The sequence below is a fragment of the Melanotaenia boesemani genome, chromosome 12 (genome assembly GCF_017639745.1).
Source record: "Melanotaenia boesemani isolate fMelBoe1 chromosome 12, fMelBoe1.pri, whole genome shotgun sequence".
Taxonomy (NCBI): Eukaryota; Metazoa; Chordata; class Actinopteri; order Atheriniformes; family Melanotaeniidae; genus Melanotaenia; species Melanotaenia boesemani.
The window spans coordinates 3,610,074-3,625,973 of NC_055693.1; positions in this window are offsets into that span (position 1 = coordinate 3,610,074).

Below are 15,900 nucleotides of genomic sequence, written 5' to 3' on the forward strand. Positions count from 1 at the left end.
CTTGTGATGCTGCACAGTGGCAGAACCCCTGACGATTGAGTCCACAGAGGTCAGATGTCAGAGATGAAGGAAATGGAAAAAACTTTAAGTAAAACGCAACCTCTGAAACCCAAAATGATCCGGTCCGAATGGGAAATCTGCAAATAGAATGACCCGTACACTAAATGTTATTTAGATTGCTCAGAATCTGCAACCCAGTTGTTAAAAAAAAAAAAAAAAAAAGTTGGGATGCTGTGTAAAATGTAAATAACACAGAAGGCAATGATTTACATATCTTAAAAAGTTAAATCTTTTTATCTTATATAATACAACACAAACAACATATCAGATGTTGAAATTGTGACGTTTTACCATTTCATGGAAAACATTAAATAATTTTGAGTCTGATGGCAGCGCGGCATCTCTAAAAAACTGGAACTGGGGCAAGAAAAGGTTGGAAAAGTAACTGGAACAAATCAGAAAGAACTACGGGTGCATTTGAGAACTTGAGAACTTATTTGGTTATTTGGCAACATGTCAGTAATATGACTGAGTATAAAAGGAGCATTTTGGAGTTTTCAGATGGAAAGATGGACAGAGGTTCGCCAATCTAAAATTTTTGGAAAAAATTCAGAAAAATGTTCAATGTGAAGATACAATATATATAATATTAAAGATTCAGAGAATCAGGAGGAATCTCTGTGTGCATGGGACAGCTGGATGCTGGGGATTTTGTGCATTAAAAGCAGACATGATTCTCTACTGGAAACCACTGCATGGACTCAGGAAGACTTCCAGAAACCACTGTCTGTGAACACAGTTCACCCTGAAATCCACAAATGCAGGTTAAAGCTCTATCATGCAGAGAAGAAGCCAGATGTGAAAAGAAATCCAGAAACACCACAATCTTCTCTGGACCAAAGCTCATTTAAAATGGTCTGAGGCAAAGTGGAAACCTGGATGAAGATGTAAACTAGTTTGTGGAAAGCATGGACGGCGTGTCCTGCAGACTAAAGAGGAGAGGGAGCATCCAGCTTGTTATCAGTGGACAGGTGAAAAGCTGCATCTCTGATGGGATGGGGCTGCATTAGTGCCTATGGCGTGGGCAGCTTCCACATCTGCGAAGCTCCATCAATGCTGAAAAGTACATGGAGGTTTTAGAGCAACATCTGCTCCCATCCAGACAACGTCTCTTTCAGGGAAGGCCTTGCAGATTTCAGCAAGATGATGCTGAACCACATCCTGCATCCATCACAGCAGCATGGCTTCACAGGAGAAGAGTCCGGCTGCTGAACTGGCCTGCCTGCAGTCCAGACCTTTCACCAGTACACAACATCTGGAGCATCATGGAAGCAGGAATCCAGCAACCAAGGTCCAGGACTGTGGAGTAGCTAGAATCCTGCATCAGACCAGAATGGGACAACATTCCTCTCCTAAAACTCCAGCAACTGGTCTCCTCACTTCCCAGATGTTTCCAGACATGTTAGAAGAAGAGGGAATGCTACACCATGCCGAACATCACCCTGGAACTACTTTTTACACCGTGCCGAACATCACCCTGGAACTACTTTTTACACCGTGCCGAACATCACCCTGGAACTACTTTTTACACCGTGCCGAACATCACCCTGGAACTACTTTTTGCACCGTGCCGAACATCACCCTGGAACTACTTTTTGCACCGTGCCGAACATCACCCTGGAACTACTTTTTACACCGTGCCGAACATCACCCTGGAACTACTTTTTACACCGTGCCGAACATCACCCTGGAACTACTTTTTGCACCGTGCCGAACATCACCCTGGAACTACTTTTTACACCGTGCCGAACATCACCACTTTTTACACCGTGCCGAACATCACCCTGGAACTATTTTTTACAGACATGTTGCTGCCATCAGATGAACTATCAGCTTATATTTTCCATCACATGGTGAAATGTCTCAGTTTCATCATCTGATATGTTGTTTATCTTTTGCTGGAAATAAGATTTGACTTGATGAGATTTATAAATCATTGATTTTGGGGTTGTAATAAAAGTAAAGTTTGCCACTTATGTAATGACCCTTCAATGCTTGCATATATGAAAAAAAGAGAAAAAATGTGTATAAAGTGGAGGGAAACCAAAGAAAATATGTTATGCTGTTGCTCTGATATCTAAAATCATCTCTCAACCTGAATAAGAGGAAGATTTTAATGAGGCTCTCACCGTTACTAATGAAGGAGCCAGTCTGCTGCTCTCCGCTCAGAGGTCAGAGTTCAGCATTATTTAAGTGTTGGAGGGGCCTCATGTTCTGCCCGGATGTTGTTAACCAGCAGAACAACACTGAGCGACAGCAGTCAGGGATAGAGTTACGGGAGTGAGTCTCGACCGTCTGGCGTGCACATACTGTCGGACATGCTCTGATTTAATTACTTCCTGGTTTCTACATCAGTGACAGAAGAAGAACAGATGACCAACAAATAGAAGAGGAGGGTAAATGCAATAAAATAAAGTTGTACACTTTGAGACATGATAGGAGAGATGGATGATTTCTGGAACTGATTTGGGTTAAATCGTGACACAGCTAGCTCATATTTGTGGTCTTTTTGTACATTTTTTGTAATTCAGTTTTAGTATTGTGGTGCCTTTCCTTTTGAGTGTATTTCAATTGTCTTTAAATAAATCTAACAGATTGGTCTGCAGTTTTTCTGCAGAATATTCTTACAAATCTTTTTACATTCGTTCTTAAGTTGTACTTAAGATTTTTTTTTTTTGAATACCCTCTGCCAGATGCATGAACATGTTCGCAGATGGCAAAATTATTCGTATCTTTGCACTTAAATTGGTGAATGCCAATCTCCTGTATGTTGAAAGGACATGCTCGGTGGTCATAAAAGCCCAAAAAATGCCCATAAAAGGTCAAGACTCAAAATGTGCACTGACACCTGTTTGTCCTCATTTTTAAAAATAATCATACGGTGAGATTTAAAAAATAAAATAAAATAAAAGCAGATTTATATTCAAATGGTCATTAAAAAATGAATTTGGACAGCAGCCTGCAGTCAGGCAGCACATCCTCAGGTTGTAGTGACTGTAGCAGTAGTAGTAGATGAATCATTACTAAAAAAAAAAAGCATGGCTATATGTATAAGTTGATAGTTACCTTCTTTTGTGTCTTTTTGTGTCCTTTGATAAAAGCAGTGGGGGGCTGGGAATGTTTATTCCTCCAAAACGGGGGGGCATGGTAGAAAAAGTTTGAGAACCACTGCCCTGAGGAATGACACTGCCTCATCAGGACAGGGCAGAGTCCTCACAAGGACGGCTGTTCCCATCAAGGCCATTCCTTAGACCAGAAAAAGTTCCAGTGAGATAAAAAAAAAACTCGATCTCACACACACATAGTGCTGGGAAAGCCTGCAGTCTGAGCAGCTGGAATTACATACCAACACCAGCTGCAGGTCCTCCTCCACAATATGCTGCAGGTGCTGCTATACACTCATTTCCTGCAGACTGAACCAACACCTAATCTGACCCTAACCCCACACCCCCTTACATTAAACCTAACCTCAGTCTAACCCTAAACAAACCTTTACCCTCATATTTAATGATTTACCCGATGGGGATTTTGTCATTATAACATGAAAAGGAGATTTAGGTCCTCACAACATGACTAATGTCACACACAAACACTTAAATTATTCATAATTTATTTTCAGTTCTCATTAAATCTGCTCACACTCTTGATAGTCTTAAAAAGATAACTTAAATAATTAAACCATTAAAAAAAACACAACAGATCTTTACACTAGATTTGGTGTTTTTATTTGTCTGTATCTGAGACGGTGATGAGATTATATCCGATGCCTCATTATTCTGCTGTGATTAACAGAAGCTGCTAATGTGTCTGTTTTTGTGAACAATGCCTTGAATCATATTAAATGTTACTGGTCTAAAAGAATAAGAGGAAGGAGACAAAGGAAGGAAGCAGCTGCTGGATGAGAGACACTAACAAAGGAAGACAGATGAAAAACCCAAAAATATATATTTACTGTGTATAAACTCTGAGTGAAGATAGAAATAAACATTTTGGGGCATATACCAGCCTGGAGTTCCTCCGTTTACACAAAGTGTATCAGTTTTGCACTTATAAGCAGTAAATAAACACATAATTTCACAAATAGGTCCAAGATTATTGAGAAAGTTGTATTGCACCAGCTTCATGACTTTTTAAATGAAAGTGGAAATGTCGATAAATTTCAGTCCGGCTTCCGACCTCATCACAGCCCTGAAACAGCTCTGGTCAAAGTGTTAAAGGACATTAGGTTGAATACTGATTCTGGTCAAGTATCAGTCCTGCTTGTGCTGGATCTCAGTGCTGCGTTTGATGCTGTAGCTCACAGAATCCTGTTGCACAGGCTGGAAAACTGGGTTGGACTTTTTGGACTTTCTGGAGCGGTCCTTAACTGGTTCAGGTCCTATTTAGAAGGCCATAGTTATTTTGTTACGATTGGCAGCTATGAATCCGAGCGAGTGGCCATGACTTGTGGAGTCCCACAGGGGTCAGTCCTTGTATCTGCACTCTCTGGGTCAAATATTACAGAACTATAGCATTAATTATCAAAGTTATGCAGATGATACACAACTTTATGTGTCTCTTTCACCAGATGACTGCAGTCCAATAGACTTAATGTGTCAGTGTAACACCTGGATGAAGGAGAATTATCTACAATTAAATGAAGACAAAACTGAGATTATTCTGTTTGGTAGCAAAGAGAAGAGGGTCAGCATTGGCAAACACCTGGAGACTCGGGCTCTTAAAATCACCAACCAAGTTTGTAACCTGGGAGTGTTGATAGACTCAGATCTGACTTTCAGCAGCCACATCAAAGCTTCACTAAGAAGCTTTTTACCAGCTCAGAAACATCAACAGAATTAAAAATTTAGTTTCCCAGAAAGACCAAGAGAAACTCATCCATGCATTCATCTCCAGTAGACTGGATTAATGTAATGGTCTTTTAACAGGACTTCCTAAAAAGAGCATTAAACATCTGCAGCTCATCCAGATGCTGCTGCTAGAGTTTTAACCAGGACTAAGAGATCTGAACACATCACACCAGTTTTGAAATCTTTACACTGGTTTCCAGTCAGTCACTGAATAGATTTTAAAACTCTTCTGATCGTCTACAAATCCCAGAAGAGTTTAGGCCCCGAATACATCTGTGATATGTTCAGAGAATATAAACCTAGCAGAGCTCTTAGATCCAAAGACTCTGGTCAACTAGTCCAAACCAGAGTCCAGACTAAACATGGAGAAGCAGCATTTAGCTGTTATGCTGCAAACAAGTGGAACAAACTGCCAGCGGAGATTAAACTTTCACCAAATGTAGACATTTTTAAATTCAGGTTAAAAACATTTCTTTTCTCATGCACCTATGCATGAATTCTGGACGGTAACTTTTTAACTTATCTTGCTTTTAATCATTTTAATGTAATTTATTACTTTATCGTGATTCCTGCTATGTGTTGCTGCCTTTTACAATCTTAATTTCTGTAATGCTTTTGTTTATGTAAAACACTTTGAATTGTCCTGGACATGAAATGTGGTATACAAATAAACTGCCTTGCCTTGCCTTTAAAAAACAACCAAAGACTTAAAAGGGTATATTTTGTTACTCTTTTTTGTTCTTTTACTATGTATTATATTAATTATAAAAATGAATTAAGAATAAGAAATATCATGATTAAAGAATTTTAATTGAAATTTATGTTTTCATATTTTAATAATACAGAAATGACATCTAGCACCTCTAGGATAGCAACTAGCATCTTATAGCAACTTATTATCATCCCAAATACCACAACATTCCTAAACACTTAGCAAGAAGCCTTTGACATACACAAGCATTGCTTGTTTAACAACTAGTGGTGTTAAACAATATAATTCCTAGTTATGTTTAGAAACTAGCATCCATTTGCTGTTAACTAATGCTACCAACTATTTTGCTCCTATTTTGCCTGGCTAGTTTAGCAAATTACATCTAGTGGCTATTAACTGGCATTTACAACTACTATTCCATTGCTAGTCATTAGCATTCTTAAGCTAGTAACTAGCTGGGCTAGTTATAAGTATTTCTTGTCTAACAACAAGCATTTGATGACTTTTCCCAACCTCTGGCTAGTTGCTAGCATTCCTAGTAAGATGCATTTCTAGGCTAGTCATGGCAGATACAAGTCATAAACAGACATTTTTTTCTTTCAAAGCTAATTTAAATGGAAAGAAGAGTTTTTTTTACTGGAAGTGACTTTCTAAAATATGCCAGTTTTGAGGTTATAAATTAACATGATCATCAAATAAACAGGCTAAGAGTGCATAAAATAAAGGTTAAAGGTTAAAGCTAGAGTTGCTAGCCCAGATGTGAATTTTGCTAGCTAAGGGATGAGGTCTAGAAAACAGTTAAATATTCAGTGGACATTAAACTGTTGAAACCAACTGTCTTTGTCATATGGGCTGCAGATGTAGTCAGCTTACTTGATTTTACTCCTGGTCAATGAATATCTGTATTTATCGTCCCAAAGGAGAGGAGTCTTTTCTGTTGCATAGTGTTGCCCTCAGCCACAAGTTTCTGGCCTGGTGCATTTCCAAAATGCATATAATAATATGCTCAAAAATGCCAAGGAAAATTTGAGCAGTAAGCACTGTCTCATATCTCAAAAGGGCTTCTATGAATAGCTTTGCCTTGACCCTCACTCATTTACAGTGGTGTGTAAAGTCAGTAGATACATGCTGTTGGATAAATAGTGAAATAAGATGCTCTTTTCAGTTCTTACAATTGTAAATCTGACTCCAGTGGAGTCAGTGCCTCACCAGCCATGAACCTCACCGCATGTCACTGGTTCTGCTGCTGCCTCGGTAAACAGTCCCTGAGTGGACTCTGCTCTCCCTTTCATGCTTCCTCCACTTTCTCTAAACCCGCCAGCACCTGTATCACAATAAAAAAAATTAGAATCTGTAAAGCTTTAGCACATTTAGATGTGGAAAACACATTCTGGCTTAACCATTAAGATATTTTCAATGGTAAAATATACTGGTTCATTTTGTATTACTTTCATCCTGTTCCCTTTCAGTTGTGGGCTTTGAGTATTTACTATCTTTTAATGACACATAATATAACAGGTCACTACTATGGTTTGGGCATAGAAAGTGGTTATATTGGAACCAATGCTTCTTTGTTCACACTCTTACAACAACTCATCCGTTCCTTCCATACTGACAGGAGCAAACCCCTCATCACTACTGGCTCCTGGCTCTGCTTCTGACACTAAATCACATTTTAAAAATGCTCACATTTCTCAGCACAAATCTCCCTTTTTACAAAAGCTGATCAATTCAGGTCAGATTCATTAATGTAGTGCTGAATCATCACACATCTCAGGACACTTTTCATATAGAACAGGTCTTCACCATTCTCTTCATTATATTCATTCTAATAATAATCCTACCTGCCCACACTGGACTTGTGGGCTCATGGCTGGTGCTTGGTGCTGGGTCTTGCTTCTGACTCTGAGGGGCTACAAGACAAAGTTTCTCATATATATATATATATATATATATATATATATATATATATATATATATATATATAATAAATGGTTAAAGCTCTGCTCTAGAATCCTTGGCTATAATTATTCATTATCATTATTCATAAGTATTATTCATAGATACGCATTATCATAGCTGCGTCTCTGGGGTTTATAATAATTTATAACAATTATAAAATTGTTATGGTTATTTATAAATTGCATGCACCATTAAAACAAAGTTATGAGTGCAAGCTGAATGTGGCAAGATGGCTGCCTTTGCAGATGTTTGACCCCATTGGCCAACAGCGCGGGTGAGAGATCTATTGTAGATATCTATGTCTGAATAAATGTTGATCTAATACTAATAATACTAATAAAAAATAATTTATACCACATGTAAATCCTTATGGTGTAATGCTGCCTACAGGCAACAAACCCCAAAACTTACAGAAATAAAAATATATGGATTAAATTTCTTTAGATTATGTTTATTTAGTCTATTTTATACATAAAAAACTCTCCAAACATTTTTCCTATCAGCATAACGCATGCAATAGAGGGTTAACTGAACGCCACAGTGGAAAAATTAGACATATGTCAAGTCTTACCCCACTCTGACCTCAACATTAGAATAGATGAATGACTCAGATTTTCATGCACGGAAATAATCATGGAAAGACTAGGCAGCTGGATATGTGTGCACCAGACGAGCTCAGCAGAGCAAAAAGCCAGCCAGATACATGCTGACCAGAACTTTGCTGCTTCGGGATGAAAGAATATCCCAAAATAGCTTGAGATGGTTTAAAGAAGAATGTGTGTGTAGCAGGAAACCATCATTTGGGAGCTCCACCCGGCCAGGACATGCTGGGAAGGAAACTCTGGGCCTTCCTCCACTAAACAGACTGCAGGATGGGAAGGAAATGGACAGTTTATTTAGCAGTTCATTAAACACTCATGTCACCGACATTTTCCTCCTAATGCACATTTATTACTCATTATTAGTATAGATAACTTTGATTAATGTCTATACAAGTAATTGCAAGATCAGGTAGATGAAACTAAGAACAGGGAAAGAACCAGTACACCCGGGTACCAGTACTTCAGGATAAAATGTTTGTTTCAGAACTGATTCCTAAAATTTGATAAATAATTATAAATCCATTGTTGCTTCAATTAACTGTTCAAATGATCTGATATTTGACTAAAAAAAAAATAAAAAATTAGTCCAGACCAGTGTCCATGCCTGTACAACTGACCAAATGACCACAGCTGGACAGTTTTATGGAAGGTGTTGATAAAGTGAAGCATGAATGGAAAATGTTTTATGTCTTCAATGCGTTCACATTGAAACTACAATGAAAGTTGGATTATTGCAGATTTGAGGTCAAGATGGTGACTAAAAATATTTTCTGCCCTCCTTTCTAATTATCTATCTATCTATCTATCTATCTATCTATCTATCTATCTGTCTGTCTGTCTGTCTGTCTGTCTGTCTGTCTGTCCGTCCGTCCGTCCGTCCGTCCGTCCGTCCGTCCGTCCGTCCGTCCGTCCGTCCGTCCGTCCGTCCGTCCGTCCGTCCGTCCGTCCGTCCGTCCGTCCATCCATCCATCCATCCATCCATCCATCCATCCATCTATCTATCTATCTATCTATCTATCTATCTATCTATCTATCTATCTATCTATCTATCTATCTATCTATCTATCTATCTATCTATCCATCCATCCAGTCTTATCTATCTTACTGACCCCATGCAGAGGCTGCAGTCCAGGCCTCTTCCTCCATGTCTGGTCCTGCTGCAGCGGTGCCTCTGATGTAATCAGGAGAAAGCGAGTTTATTTAATCAGTTTATTAAAATAAAGAGACGTTTTTTTCTGTCTGGAATTTAAGAAAGAAGGAAAAGAACCAACATTTTTCTTTGTCCACCAAACCCATGCAGATGGCAGAAACTTGTGATTTTTGGATGGAAAACTGCTCCCAAAAGCCAATGAGAAACAAATATATATATATATATGTGTGTGTGTGTGTTTGTGTACAAGCCACAGAACAGACAAAAGAAACAACACACGACTTTAAACAGAGGTAAGTAAATCTAACAGAACCACAGCGTTTACAAAGACCCTGACCACTAAATTATTACCTAAATACAGCCAAATAATGCGAATTTCAACTAATCAAAGTATCATAAAATACTGCAAATAACGGTTTGCTGCAGCTTTTATCATAGAGCGTAAGCTTTCTTAATCTTAATTAAAACACATCTGAGATGTTTTTGTTCCTACAGTTGAGTTTAAGGGTAAAAAGTAAACTCGGCTGAGCTTTTACAGACCTCCATCCATTCATCCATTTTCTATACCGCTTTGTCCAATTCAGGTTCACAGGGAAGCTGGAGCCTATCCCAGCTAGTAGCAGGGATAGAGGCAGTGTACACCTTGGACAGGTCGGCAGTTTATCGAAGGGTCCATTGACAGACTTTTTCATCTTTTTTATTTTTCTTTAAACTTCCTACAAATAAAATATCAGCACAAAGATTACACATCAGATTCAGTTAAGTCACCTCAGCTTACATCGTGGATAAGTGTATTACAGAGGTTACGAAGTCCATGGGGATGTTTTCCATAATTATCCTGCAGCTGACGGGCACAGTGGGGGTTTTATGAGAAATACAGTGGAGTTATATGTTGCTCTCTGTGTAAAATCTTTAGTTTTAATGTCCCATATTATGGACAGCCCTTTTAAATTAGACAGATCAGTCAGTTGTCAGCGAAGGTAAAGTCTTTATCAGATCATTGTATGTATGTCAGCTCATACAAAATGCAGCAATTCATCTAGTAACTGGATCAAAAAACACATGATCAAATAAGACGGTGGAGGACTTCCTGTTCACTACAGGTTTGACTGTAAGGTTTTATTGTTACTGTGTTTTCATTAGATTGTTGTTTGATTGTTTTTGCACATCTTTGGCTCCACTCTCAGTTTTAAAAGCCCTATAAAAGATAAAATGGACATCGATGAGTTTAAAAACAAATAAATAAATAGATAAATAAATAATAAAATAAAAAGGGAAAACAGGTTGTTTTTCCCTTATGATGTTTAGGAATGCAGCCCACAGAGAGAACGTCCAGTTTAGTTCATAACTACATTTTTTTCCATGGATTTCATATGTTTTTTTGGTTAAGTTGTTTCCATGATTAGGCAGTCAAATGGCACCGTTTCTGTACTGCCAAAACCACCCCACCAACGATGATTACAATGATGATGATGATGATCAGTCTGTGCTGATTTATGTTGTGGTGGCGCCATCTAGTGTTGAAACTGCTTCTAACTCCCCAAATGTTTATGCTGGCTGTTATCTGCTCTCACAATGTTTCCCCGAGTCATGATACATGTAATCTAATTACAAAACGTGACATTTACACGTCAGAGATGGCAGATAGAAAAGAAGAAGGCACAGCTTTGTGATGTAACATGTAAATATGGTCACAAAGATGAGAAAACAGAAAAAAAGTAAATATATTGAAAAATGTGTTTTTTCTTTACTAAAAGAAAAAATCATATTTTGAATAGTGTAGTTCTCATTTAGATGTTATTGTAAATAAGACCAGAATTTCAAAGAAGAAATGAAGTTTGCTTATTTATTTCCTGATTTAGAAGCACTGCTGTAGCCCATCTGCTTCAAGGTTGGACGTGTTGTGTGTTCAGAGATGTTGTTCTGCAGACCTTGGTTGGAACCAGTGCTGATTGGACTTCCTGTTGTCTCCAACCAGTCTGTCCATTCTCCTCTGACTCCTCACATCAACCAGACATCCTGGTCCAGACAACTGCTGCTCACTGGATATTTTCTCTTCTTCAGACCATCTCTGGAAACTCTAGAGATGGTTGTGTGTGAAAATCCCAGTAAATACTCAGACCAACAACCATGTCACGTTCAAAGTCTCTTAAATCCTGAGTTGCTGCCATGTGATTGGCTGATTATCTATTTGTGTTAAGAAAGTGAAACAGGAAAAATTAGAAAAAAGAAAAAAGAAATTAAAACCTAATAAAGTGGCCAGTGAATGTATATAATATACTTTGCAGTCAACAAGTCAGACCATGAATGTAGACGTCTAACTATAAATTGTAGCATCTGTAAAGTTGTTGGAGACAAAAGCTTGAAAACATCCACAATCGCTCTGATTGTTTCCAGGTTTATGGTCAAATATGAAAGTTTTTATGAGCTGTCAGACCTTTCTGCATATGTTTAATGTCTGGTCTGTTGGCATTGTGTCAGTTTATTATAAGCAGGCAGCTGTATGAACACCTCTTTAGCTTCATCCTAACCTTCAAATGATCTGTAATATTGTCTGTAATCAGGACACAACAGGGCAGATTTTGTGCTTCACGCTGTGTCCTGTCGGCAGATCGGTGAACACGCAGTATTTGGAGCAGGTGTGAGAAGCTGCTGTCACTTTGACCCAGGACAAAAAGACAGCGATTCAAAAACACAGTGGAATAAATTCATCACACCTGTTCTACTTTAATGGAAATACTCCCCGCGGAGCATCCTGAACGCTGACACAGAAACTCCCCCACACACCTGGTCCAGGTTCGCCTGCAGGTCACCGTAGCTCCCACCCGCCCATCCATCAGCTATACTTTAACCTGTTCAGGGGTAAAGGAGGCACTGTTTGTAAAAACAACCCTCTTTTAACAAAGAAAACTGGTAGTTTAGAAAGACAAAGTAGATAAAAAAGTAGAAAATAAGCAAACTGCATTTATGAAATGATGAAGCCAACTTGTTAATGAATTTCCTGATTGTTTCTTCTCATTTAAGTCTAAATACATCAAATTTTATACGCTGCAAATATATTTTGCAGACTGAATAGTTTAACCAGGATCTGCAGCCACTGGACCCCTGATGGACCAGGATCTGTCTGGGATGTACCTTGAGGCTCCAGTCCTGTGTGACCCTAAGTCAGGTTAAGAGACTAGAGAAAATGGATGGAAGGATGGATGGGATACAGAAGATGCAGAAGAACAACTTAACCTCTAACAACTTAAAATCATGCAGTTTATGCCTAAACTGAGTTTTAATGGATAAAAGACTTGTTGTGGACCAACTATTTTACTGTGATTTTGTATCATCTGCTACTGGAGAACAGTATGGCTTCACAGATAAATTTACAACTGGTCAGAAAAAAGAGTTTACTGAATCTACAGTTATGACTGTAGCCTGTGACAGTATACATCATTCACATCTCAAGAATCTTAGCTTTTCAATATATATAACATGTGTAGGCACTTGGAGAGGAGACTGAATAAAATACATATTTATATGTGAAATGATGTCATGTTCTTCACACAGGACATCTGGTACCAACAGCTGATTGTTGAGTCCAAAAATAGGAAGGATGTCACTGATGCTAACAAAACAGGTGAGGATCAGGCAAAAGGGAACATCCTGGAAAAGACTCTGCAGCAAACCAGGAGAATGAGGGACAATAAACTTTGATCGTCCACTTCTGGTACTGGGTCGGACCCCCTTTCCCTTCAGAACTGCTTTAATCCTTGGTGTGATAGATGAAGCAGGTGGTGGAAACCTTCCTCAGAGGTTTTCTCCATATTAACATGACAGCATCACACAGCTGCTGCAGGTTTGTCGGCTGCATCCATGATGAGAATCTCCCGTTCCACCACATCCCAAAGCTGCTCTACTGGACTGAGATCTGGTGGCTGTGGAGGCCGTTGGAGTCCAGTGAACTCATCGTCATGTTCAAGTTTTGAATTTTAAATTTTTTTTTTTAATTTGATAACCACTTTTTTGAAAGATATTTGTTACTTGTCTAAAGTCTAGATATTTTTCTATTTCAGGAAATCTGACTAAGTGTACGTCAGTGCCTCTGGTGGTAGAGCACGTCGTCCAATGACCGGAAGGCTGGCGGTTCGATTCCCACTCCCCCAGTCATCTGTTGTGTCCTTGGGCAAGACACTTCACCCTCCTTGCCTCCAGTGTTTGGTGGTGGTTGGAGAGGCTGTAGGCGCGGATTAGCTGCCACGTTTCAATCAGCCTGCCCCAGGGCAGCTGTAGCTACACAAGTAGCTTACCATCACCAGGTCTGAATGGACGAATACAGTGTAAAGCGCTCTGGGTGCTTTGAAAAGCGCTATATAAATCTAATTTATTATTATTATTGTTATTATTATTATTATTATTATTATCGTTCTGCACTGGCAGATAATTTCACTTGATTATAGTCTGAATTTGAAAAAAATATACAAATAAACACCTAAAATGTGTAGAAAAAGGGCAGGAAGGAAAACTAAGAAGGATGCGCTTAAAAAAAAAGAAAGAAAAAAAAAAAACGGCAGAAATCAAAGCAACATAACCTACAGTGACATAAAGTTAAAGTTCCTCAGATCTGAGCACCTGTAACTGAGCTGATGTATTTAATGCTGTAAAGAGAAACAGCAACGAGAGAAAGAGACATTTTACAGCAGACTGTAGAGGAATTGATCTGCAGAAAATGATTCTGTTGTTTCTAATCGCTAGCATGCTGGTCGCTGTCCTAATACTCACTCAGCTGGTGTAAATGTACGGAAAACAGAGGGATTAAGGCCGATCGGCTTCCCAGGTGGTGGATTACTGCAGTCTGTGTGACAGCTAAATGTTTTTTACAGCTGTCTGCATGAGCGATGGTGGAGTAAACGGAGGGATGATGTTTGATTTGATCCAATGAGACACAAAAGTAAACTGAGAGTGTGTTTACATAAGAGTTTGTCGAAAAGGATGAGCTGTTCCTCACCATCAGGAGTTTGGTTTTTCAAGGCCTTGACGAGTGGAGCAGACAGCTGAGAACTGCATGAACCCGTCTGCTGACCAAGATTTTATTCATCTACCAAAGGCCTTCACTCTGACTTTCTCACACCATGGTGGCAGCGTAGCATGAAGGCACGAGTTTCAGCACACTTGGAAATTAGCTCTTCTTTCACCCTCTTTCAACCAGGCATCAAAACCCCAAACGTCTCTTCAGCAGACTTTTATCGAAGTGTCACCTCATCTCCGAGTTCAGGAGATGAGGTTGAGTGAACTGGCCTTTAAATGTCAGCGATAAGCTTTAATAAAACCCTGAGGAGGCCGACTGAAGCTTCACTTTTAACAGAAACAACTTGATTTTATCAGCAGTGATTAATCGTCAAGGACTTAAAAGCAAAACTTCATTCTAGTTTTATACTCACGTGGTACGGGGTCAGATCTGGGTTCTGTGGTGGTACGGGGTGGGATTGGGGTTCTGTGGAGGTACGGGGTCAGATCTGGGTTCTGTGGTGGTACGGGGTGGGATTGGGGTTCTGTGGAGGTATGGGGTGGGATCGGGGTTCTGTGGAGGTACGGGGTGGGATCTGGGTTCTGTGGTGGTACGGGGTCGGATCTGGGTTCTGTGGTGGTACGGGGTCAAGTCGGGGTTCTGTGGTGGTACGGGGTCGGATCGGGGTTCTATGGTGGTACGGGGTCGGAACGGGGTTCTGTGGTGGTACGGGGTCAGATCTGGGTTCTGTGGTGGTACGGGGTCGGATTGGGATTCTGTGGTGGTCCAGGGTCGGATCGGGGTTCTGTGGTGGTACGGGTCAGATCTGGGTTCTGTGGTGGTACGGGGTGGGATTGGGGTTCTGTGGTGGTACGGGGTTGGATCGGCGTTCTGTGGTGGTACGGGGTGGGATTGGGGTTCTGTGGTGGTATGGGGTCGGAGCGGGGTTCTGTGGTGGTACGGGGTGGGATCGGCGTTCTGTGGTGGTACAGGCTGGAATCAGGATTCATCCCAGATATTCCCAGAAATGAAAGAAATTCCTGAAGAGGAGCTTTCTCCATTTTTCTCTTGTGGATGTCCACCGTAGTTGTTGAGGTTTGTTTCCAGTTCCTGTATTCCACTAAATCATATCCACCTGCATCATATCCTATACTGCCACCCCCTGGTGACACTATGCAACTGAGTAAATTCAACCCAAACAGTCAACGGAAACATTTCTTTTCATTTTCTTGTTTTGGATTTGTTTTGCTTGTTAACAGAAATTTGACTTGTAAGTTTTATGTTTAGGAAAACATGTTGAATTGTTTGGATAAGAAAAAGAAAAACAACTAAAGTGTGAGGTGTTCATGGATTCAGATTTAGTGCTGCAGGTAAGCTGGGCTGGCATGTGCTTGATTTTCTAATTATTTTTAGATCAAAAATAAAAGCAGATAAGCTGAAGGTTTTGGTATGTGTAGCAGTCAGCTGACCTCCCACTTTAATCCCAGTGTGTCTAAATGCCCGCTGGTGGTGGCTTCAGATGCAAGAAAGGCATACATTACTCACCCAAAACACAACTGTTTCTTTAAGATGTT